At 39.3% G+C, this 10,619-nt stretch overlaps 1 pseudogene; it reads right to left on the reverse strand.

Annotated features, from left to right (window-relative positions):
• Positions 1-8,648: 8,648 nt before the first annotated feature.
• The window catches only part of LOC101645513, a 35,453-nt pseudogene continuing 33,482 nt past the window's right edge, over positions 8,649-10,619 (reverse strand).

The raw sequence follows: 10,619 nt of genomic DNA on the forward strand, positions 1-10,619 counted from the left end.
AGGTCACTGAAAATACCACACCTTGAGTAAAACACACCTTAGTCCTCAACGTGAAATTCTTGCTTTTTATCACTTTAAAGAGATTTTATGCAGCCCACTGTGATACTGTCATGTGATTTCTTGACTGTTGATTTTGGATCCAAGTAGAATAAAATCCTTGACAAGGTCAAACTTTCCTCAGTTTCTAATTATGTCTATTGGTTCAGTTGTGAGGCTTTTGGTCTTCTTTGTATTGAGTTGTAAAAGTTTCAACCCCTTTTCAACAGGAAGTGCTTCAAGTCATTCTCACTTTCAGCCAGCAAGTTTGTGCCATCTGTGTATCAAGGGTTCCTCCAGTCCTGATGCCATATTAATCTTCATGTATGAATGGTTTAGAGGTTGGAGAGTCAAAGCTTGTTGCCCATCCATTTCCTTATGAACTAGACAGCACCTTTACCACAATGACACATTTTTCACATTTCTAAAAGTTGAGGTTACATGAATATTCTTTCCCAAAAGAATACATGCAATTGATGTTCAAAAGAACTTCACTTACTGTCACTTCTAGGCCTTTTGGCTAAGATCAAGGTAGAACTTCACTTGCTGTTGCTTCTTGGCCTTTTGGCTAAGATGAAGTGTAGAATTTCACTTGCTGTATGTAAGCACTGCATAAGTCTTGAGTACAGCTATTATAGTATGGTCAAGGATTGTATACTAATGGTCACTTTTATATGTGTAGTTCAATATTTATCATTTCTTTAACAACCATCATATTCTCTAATGAGACCATCTTGTCTCACAGGGAAAAGAAAGCTCAGGTTGTTTCAGTGCTGAGTCTGCTTAATATTAGGAATTTAAACAGACGCTTACTCCTGAAAGTGGAAGTGTGAGGTAAAAGATTTTTCTTTGTATTTTTCTGGTTTCTCTAGCTATGTAGTTACCACTTGAAGTCATTATAAAGCATAAAACAAAACAAAAATTTTTCAGAAAATAGACATTAATTTGGAAAATAATAAATTCTTTAAGTATTTAATATGCACTTCCAGGGATGGATTACCTGATTTAAAGCACATGTTTAGGGCATCAATAAAATAAGGACGATGGTTGTACAAAGTAGAGACCAATAGATAGCAAGCAGACAAGTCCAAAGAAAACGAGTACCACAGTGGACTTCAACCAGACGAAACTGAGAGCAGCTCCCGTGTTGGTGAATATGTTAGTCAGAAATAAAGCTCACACAGGGTTAAGAGAGTGCCCATATGCAAAGTTGTTTAAGCTATGAGGAGCTCACCCCTTAAAAATCTTCATTGATATCTGTCACTATCTGTCCCTTCCTATGTAATCAAAACCCCTCCTCTTCGTGTGTATTTGGGAAATATCTTATTTCTTTTTAATAAGTAAGAGGTGAAGGTGAACTTATGAGTCTAAATTATGCTCCATTCATCCATTATGCAACTGGATCCAACATGAGAAGCTACTGAGCAAGGGCAGATTACATTAATGAACAATTGATCTTTGATCCATTTTGAGAAAATTGCCTTGGACAGTCATGTCTGTTTAGTCAATAACTCTAGCCAAGAGGACCAATGAGATAATTAGTTTATTGTGCCAACCTGGCTGATAAACACATGAGGGGTTAATTGAAGGGCGGAGGGACAAATGGCACAGTGCGCCTCACCTTTCGAGTTCTCGGGACTCTTGCTTTCTGATGGTCAGACCAGGGTGCAGCTGCCTTAGCCAGTTCCCTCCCTTAGCCGGCAAGGCTCACTTCATGCAAGACATCCCCAAGGAGAAGCTGCATGGATCTGCCCCGATGCAGCCCTGGATGCTGGAGCAGCCGTGTGGAGACCTCTGCCAGCGCTGAGATGCTTACACGTTCACTGACTCTGCTTTCCTCCTGCAGTCGGTATAATTGCGTCTGTTTTGTGAGATGGAGGTGGACTTTGTGGATTTGTGTTGGATATATGCGTTAATGTTGGACTTGTGGGCTTGGGCAGCACTGGGTTGGGATGTTTTCTTGATGTGCACTTAACCTTTATATAAAACTCTCTCTTATAAATGAGTTTCTGATGGATTTGTTTCTCTAAAGTGCCCAGATTAATACAATCAGCAATGCTCTTTTCCATGACCCAAATTATAGGATACATTTTTGCACATGTCCTGAAAAACAACCAATGGGGACTCCAGTCCCAGCTGATGCACAAAAGCGAGGAACTCAAATAAATCATTGCTGCAACAAATTCCATTGGGTTACTGTTGAACTGCAAAGCAGATAATTACAAAGTTAGATACTTAGCTTTGTAAACAAATATGTATAACTTTAACTTTAATATATGGCTAGCATACTTGTGGATGCAATCTAACATATATTTAATATAATACCAATGTGGTGCTATTGATTGACCTGTGTGTGCCCAAAATGTGTGTCAATTTGCCTGGGTCATGATTCTTAGTATTATGAAATTATCTTCTATTTTATTATCTGATATAATTATCCTATCTGTTATAAATCCTAACCTTTAACATGTTAATGAGGGAGGATTAGTAGCAATTATGTTAATGATACAGGTAAAAATCTTAGTATTCGTATTCACTAAAAGTTTTATAATCCAGTTAATGTCATTCAGCTAAAAATGGTCACTTTTGTATTAAATACTATTATAGTTGCATTGAGAACGAAGTTACATAATGGATAACTAAGACAGAGAAGGGAACACCACAGATTATCAGTGTACAAGGCCTTTGTATGTTTTAATCTATCTCTGTACACTTTTAGAAAGGGAACAATTCTAGTTGTAAAAAGAAATATTAAACCTTCACAAGGTATAGGGAAAATATGACACATATAGAAATCAGTGTTATGTAAGGCAGAATACCAGATTTAATATAAACTATGTGCCAGAAGTTCAGGCCAGAGACAGAAGAGAACATAGAACAAGGGCTACCATTACAGATGCCAGATGGATCTTGGCTGAAAGCAGACAATACCAGAAACATGTTTAGTTTTGTTTCATTTACTATGCCAAGGTATTAGACTGTATGGACCATAATGAACTGTTGATAACCTTGAGAAGAATGGAGATTCCAGAACAATTCATGGTGTATATTTGGACTTGTATATGGATCAATAGGCAGTTTGGAGAACAAAACAAGGGAATAATGAATGGTTTAAAATCAAGAAAAGTGTGCATCCAGTTTACAACCTCTCAACATACTTTTTTCAATCTGTATGCTGAGCAGATCATTAGAGAAACTGGATTATATGATGAAGAGTTGTGGCATTAGGATTGGAGGAAGGCTTATTAACAACCTTAAATAAGCAGATGACACAACCTCTTGCCAAAAGTGAGGAAGACTTGAAGCACTTGCTGATGAAGTTCAAGGATTGTTGCCTTCAGTATGGATTATACTTCAATGCAAGGAAGATCAAATCCTCACAACTGGATCAACAGTTAACAAGATAAATGTAGAAAAAGTTGTAGTTATCAAGGATTTTGTCTTGCTTGAATCCACAATAAATACTCATGAAGATACTTTTCCAAAAGTAGGTACACCAGCAAAAGACATATTGCATTGGGTGAATCTGCTTCGAATGACTTCTTTAGAGTATTGAGGAGCTAGGACATTATTTTGAGGACTAAGTTGTTTCTGATCCAAGCATGGTATTCTCTATTTCATTGTATGCATGTGAAAGTTGGTTAAGTTCATTTTACTATTAATATATGTGAAGAAACTATCATCAAAATATACAACAGTTTAATCAGTAATCATTCACGTCAGCCTGTCCAAGATGAGATCAGAAAGCTCTGTCAATAGGCTTTTTTTAATTGACATTTGCTTGGTATATTTTTCTCCCACCTGATTCTCAGCCAATTTTTGTCTGTAATCTTGAGATGTGTCTCTTGTAGGCAGCAGATCGATGGGTTGGATTTTCTAAGCCAGTCTGCTAGCCTCTCCTTTTTAATGCCTGAGTTCAATCCATTGTGATTCATGGTTATTACACCCAACTGTGGACTCTATGATGTCATCTTGTACCTTTTGTGCTGTGTGTTTTCCTACCTCCCTTTCTTATCAGTGTGTTGTGCATGTGTGTGTGTATGGTTCATTCTTGCCTTCTCTCCACCCTTGAGTCAATGCTATCTTGGGGGCTGTTTTCCCTTTTTTGCCCTCTGGGTGGGGTTGTTCTTTATGGTGGTCTCTTATTTTGCTTGGTGAGTGCTGTTCTTCTGCTCATAGTGGGTTGGTAAGATCTTTTGTAGGACTGGGTTTCTTTTAATGTTTTTTTGAGTTTTTCCTTCTCTGGGAAGACTCTTACTTCTCCATCTATCTTGATAGATAATTTGGATGGATAGAGCATTCTTGGGTTTGTGTTATTTTTCTTCAACTTTTTGAATGTGTTACTCCTCTCTCTCCTCTTCTTCATAGTGTCCAACTGATAGATTTGAGCATATTGTTATTTGCATACTTTATAGGTGACTGCTTGTTTTACTTAACGGCTCTCATGATTTTCTCCTTTTCCTCAAAGTTAGATTGTTTAATTATTATATGTCTTGGTGACTTCTTGGGCTATTCTTTCAGTCTCTTGAATAGTTATCTGGTTTACATTGACTAAGCTGGGGAAGTTTTTCTTTGAGAATTCCCTTGTTATTTTTGCTTTTGACTTCTTCATTGTGTATTGTTTAGTTAGTCCAATTATTCTAATGTTGTTCCTATTCATAGCATCAGGCATGGCTCTCAGGGTTACTTCAGCTTCTCTGGTTATCTTATTTGACTGCTTTTCCTATTTGTTGACATCTGCTTGGTTATTCTCCAGGTCACTGGTGTGATTTTCTGCCTCCTGAAGTCTGTTGGCAAAGTCTGTGAATTTGCTACTGGTTTTTGTTATCTTATCCCTTAGGTCTTGTATTTCCCTTTGTTGCGTGACCTTTATCTCCTCTATAATTTCATCCTTTTCCTGTATTGTTTCTCTTATCTCCTGCATAAATAAAAGCAGCATTCTTAAGATTTATTTATGTGGCAGATCAATGTCTGCTTCTTCTGTGCACATCGTTAGGTTTGGGACTTCTTCTGACATTGCCTTTGTTTCTCCTGTTTTTTGTTTGTGTGTGTGTGTGTGTGTGTTGAGGTTGTTGGGGCTGATTGCTGTGTGCATTGCATTGTTTTAGAGGAGCCTGGCAACATTTTCCAGAGAGTCAAAGAGCACTAGGCTTTCTCTTTGGGAGAATCATTAATGCTTCTTTGAACTGTCTGAAGCTAATTGCACTGTGGGATTAGGCTACTACTTTATCCTCCTGTGGTTTCACTCTTTCCCTAGCCAATGATTATTCTGCTACTTGGAGGGCAAGTTGGATGGTCCTCTCAGGGGACACTGTTTGGGTGGTTGTGGACCCACAGCGATGCGGCTGCACAGGATGATCTCACAGGAAGCCATTGTGGTCTGGCCCATGGTGGCTTGGGGTGCCTCAGAGGGCATGCAGGAGTGTCTACTGCAACAGGAGTGCTGTGGAGGGCAAGTGTATGTGCCCACTTTGGCGTAGATCACCTCGGATGGTGGGAATAATTGCCCTAGTTGACTTAATCACCATGTAGGTGGGGCAGAATTTTCTACAGCAGCATGGAACACTGGAGCGGGTTGGTGGAGATGCCTAAGGGCATGTGAAGGACACAGCAGGTGGGAGGAAGTTTTCTCCGCCAGGTGGGACCACAGAGAATTGACAGGGGTTCCCCTAGCCATGTGGAAATCATGGAAGCAGACAATGGTTTCCCCAGCCAAGTGGAACACCCCAAAAGATGGGTGGGAATTCCCCCAGCCACTTAAAGGACCTTGGAGGGTAGGTAGGTGTTTACTTCTGGCAGAAGGTTGGCAGGATTTCCCCAGCCATGTGTTTTGCCACAGAGAGACGGCAGGTGGGATTTCCACTGGCCATTTAAAAGGCCTTGGTGGCTATGTGTGAGTTCCCCTGAGGTAGAAGGTTGGTGGGATTTCTCAGCCACATGTTCTACACATAGAGCGGGAGCTCCCCCAGCTGAATAAAGAGTGGGTGTAATTGCCCTAGGTGAAGGGGAGTGGCCTGGAGGCCAGCAGTGGCATGTGAGAAGAAAGAGGAAAGAGGATAAAACTGAACACGCTGAGACTGCAGGGGTGGGGGTGGGGGGTGGCCGAGGAAAAGAGAGAGAAACAGATGTAAAAATATAACTGAACCCTGATCGCCTGACCATGGGTCTGGTGGGGTTTAAACCCTGCCCAGAGGCCATGGCAAGCTATGGCTGTGTTGAAGTAAACCCTTAGGCCGACCAAAGGAGCCTGGTTCTGGCCGAGACTGTGACAGTGCTAAGGTTAAGCCTTAGGTAGCCTACACAGTGGTAAGCCCCAAACCCACAGCTCCTCAAAGCCTAGTGGATCCCTGTCTACCTATCTTTATGATGCTCCTCCTGTTACCCAGAAAAGTGGAATTTCCTATCAGTTGCTCTGATGTGCTAATTTCTGTGGAGTCCCTCTGGTATGTGTTCCTCGGTTGCCATCTTGCCCGTTCTCTGGATAACATTTTAATGTGCTTTCAATTCATATTTTCACAATGAAAGTTTGAAATTTAACTAAAAAGATTAACTCAGTGATATCCATTATACTTATATATTAAAAGTGATTCTAATAGACCGTTGAAAGGTGTGAGCTTTTATTTAGTTTTTATAAGAGTGAAATTTTTCCTTTGTATTTGATTCTTCAAAATTTTAAATGCTATCTTCTCTAACAAATCCTTTTTGCATACATTTTCATGTCTGTAAATTTTTTTTCAAGAACATGTATGTTGCTCTTTTTATAGAAAAACATTAATAATAATAGAAACCTACAGGCAATAGTTAAATTCACTATTGACAACTATGCCTACAGCCAGAGAAATAGCTTCAAGTAATATTTTATATTTTTATTATAAATGATGCTCAAAATATGCATATACTCATATGTATATATAATTATAGAGTTGTGTCTGGAAGGATACAGCCAAGGTGCTCATAATTATCATGCTTGGGGAGAAGAGTCACTTGGGCAGATTTGGTTTTCATTTGTACTTCTATTGTTTTATAATAAGAAAACATTTTTTGTGCTTGATACAATTGACATATGGATTGTTACAAGAGCTGTAATAAAATAAAATGCAGGAGCCCTCACTAAAATGTTTTTAAAAATAATAAAATAAAAACATGTGGATGCTGTATGTAAAAAAATACATTTGTGTATTATGCATATCAGTCCCACAACATTTTAACAGTAAAAAAATAAAGAGCAACAAATTCTCTGAATTCCCATACCCAAGGTCAGTTATTGTCAAAATTTGTTGAGCATACATCCCGACAACTTGTTTACATGGTTCTGTAGATATATATAGTTTTCCATAAACAAAGACATATAATAATCTTGCTTGAACATTTCTTTTCAATTAAATTTTTTAACATAATTGTAGTTTCATTCATGGTTGTGAGAAATACCAGAGAGAGAACTTAAGTGCCCTTACATTTTTTTCTGCTCATGTTAGCATCTTCTACAACCAGGACACACATTGTATCAATATTGCTACAATCACTATGTAGAAAATTTCCATCACCACAGCAACCTGGCTTGGTACCCTTTTGAAATTACTCCCACTCTTTCCCTGTTCCTGCCCACCTCTCCCTAGTGAGGTGGAAACCACTCACCTACTCTTCATTACTATGGTGTTATCATTTCACACACATTATGTAAATAGAATCAGATAATATGTGACCTTTTTGAATTGACATTTTCTACTCAGCACAATGCCCTGTAGATTGTGCATAATTTTGCATGTTCCAAAAGTTCATTCATTTTTTTTTATTGCTGAGGAGGATCATTTTATAGTAGAGATATACCACAGTTTGTCCAATCTATGGTATTGAAGGAAATCTGTGGCATGTACATGGGTATAGTTAAAATCTGGAAACATGGGGAATCCAGGACAGATAAACCCCTCAGAACCAATATTGAGAGTAGCGATACCAGGAGGGAAAGGGGAAGGTGGGTGGGAGCAAGGCTGAACTGATCACAACGATCTATCTATAGCCCCCTCCCAGGGGAATGGGTAACAGAAAAGTCAGTGGAGGGAGATGTCGGACAGTGGTAGATATGACAAAATAATAATAATTTATAAATTACCAAGGGTTCATGAGGGAGGAAGGGTGGAGGGAGGGGAAAAAATGAGAAGCGGATGCCAAGGACTCAAGTAGAAAGAAAATATTTTTAAAATAATGATGGCAACAAATGTACAGATGTGCTTGACAAAATGGATATATGTTGGGATCGTGAAATGATTTTAAAAAAAGAAAGAAAGACATCTGTGTTCTTTTCAGTTATTGGCTATTACAAAAAAATGTTTCCATGAACATTTGTGTATAGGTTTTTGTGTAAACATAAATCTTCATTTCTCTGAGACAAGTACCTAGTAGTTCAATTGCTGGGTCTTAGGTTAGTTGTATGTTTAGTTTTTTAGAGAGCTACCAGACTTCTTCGGAGTTATGTTAAATTGTTCATCTCCAGCAGCCATGTATGTGTGATCCCATTTCTCTAAACCCTCAGCAGCGTTGGATGTTGTCTTTCTGATTTTTTTAAAAGGTCAGAAAGCCATGTGCTTTTAATTCCCCGAAACTGTCAAGAGTTTCTACCAAGTGCCAATAGTCACTTGACACATGTACACCAGGTTATTTGTGTAGCACACAGACATTGGACATCCAACAGACCAGGCCAGAGAGGTGCACTGGGAGAACTTGACCTTTCTACTGGTGTTGATAACTCCTTGCTTCAGCACATCTATGAAGATCTTTCCTTCTAACTCCCAGATCTTGATGCTGGGACCTGTAGCAGCAGAGCCAGTAACGTTGGGAACAAAGCACAGGGTGTTGATGAGGGGTATCCTGAGGTTCCACAGCATGGCTTGGTCATTCTTACCTTCAGGACCATAGAGGGATCTATCTGGAGAGACAGTCATAGTGTTCAAGTAGACTCTGTGACTGATGTGGTTGGTTTTCAACTGGCAATTAACCAGGTTCCACACCTTGACCAACTTGTCCCAGCCACAGGGACAAGTTGCTGCTGGGAAAAAAGTGGACACAAGACACCTCGCCTGAGTGGCTCTCAACCTGGACGGTGCACTTGAAAGCATCCATAGTATTCCATAGCTTGATGGTTTTATCTTGGACGCCAGAGAGGATCTGCCAGCTGTCAGAGAAGGACACACTCACCAGTACATTCTTGCTATGGCCTACACATCGCTGTCGTTGGTCTCATCCCTGGTGAGCTTCCACATGATGGTGGCCTTTTCACCCAAGGCAGACAGTATCTGTCAGGGAACTGTGGAGTGGTAGCAAACTGGGTAACTCTGCAGCCGTGGTGGCCTTTGAGGGTGCCAGGAAGGATCATTTGTTCAGTCGTGGCAGTTGAGAGGGTGGGGGAACGGATGCCCCGATAGCTCAGCAGCAGTGCAACAGCTGACACTGCTGCTCGCTGGAGAAAAAGCTGTAGGCTGTCATTTTTATTTCAGCTATTCTTATAGATGTGTAATAGCACTTTATTTTGATTGGCATTTCTCTACTGATCATATTTTTATGCTCTTTAAAGAGCTCTAATCGTGTACTGGTTAAATACGCAGCTGCTCACCAAAAGGTCTCAGGTTGGAATCCATCAGCTGCTCCTAGCGAGAGATGTAGCCGTCTGCTTGCTTAAATATTATAGCTTTGTAAACCTTATGGTTTCTACTCTGTCCTGTAGGGTTGGATGTGTAGGAATCAACTCAATGGCAACTGGTTTTATCTGTAATCTTTATATGTTTTTCTGTGACGTCTTTTCAGTTGTCCATGATTTAATTGGTTTGTTTCATTTTTTTATTAGTGAGTTTTTAGCATTATTTACAAATTCTATATAGTATGCTTTTGTCAATATATATCATATGCAAATATTTTAATTTAAATTGTAACTTATCTTCTTATCCTAATACCTGGGTCTTTTGTACAGCAGTGCTCCAATATAAAAACCAAACCCACTACCATTGAGTCAATTCTAACTTATAGTGACCCAAGGGTCACTATGAGTTAAAAATCAACATATATATCATATATACTTGAGTGAAAGCCGACCTGAATATCAGCCGAGGCACCTAATTTTACACAGAGACTGCATTAAAAGTGTGTTGAAAAATTCGGCTTATACATGAATATATATATATCTATATATGAATATATATAGATATCTATATATCTAGATATATATAGATATATATATATTCCTGAGGCTTTCAAAATCTTTTTTGGAACAGACAGCCTCATCTTTCTCCAGAACAGCTTGTGGGTTTGAACTGTGAACCTTGGAGTTAGCAGCCCAACCATTACCCAACAGCATCACCAGGGCTTCTTGCTCCAATATCAATTGTGGGGGGGGAAAGTCTTTCTTCCATGGAACTGCTCTTGCAGCGTTGTTGAAAATTAGTTGGGCACATTTGTGTAGGTCTATTTCTAGGTTCTCAACTCTGTTCTTCTGCTCGGCTTGTGTCTTCCTCTGTCAATACCACAAAGCTTTGATTCCTGTAGCTATGTACTAAAATTTGAAATTTATTACAAAATTTATTGAGCAGACTAAA

The sequence above is a fragment of the Echinops telfairi genome, unplaced genomic scaffold, assembly GCF_000313985.2.
Source record: "Echinops telfairi isolate 266 unplaced genomic scaffold, ASM31398v2 ScPeMD7_7468;HRSCAF=8506_0, whole genome shotgun sequence".
In the NCBI taxonomy this organism is placed as follows: Eukaryota; Metazoa; Chordata; class Mammalia; order Afrosoricida; family Tenrecidae; genus Echinops; species Echinops telfairi.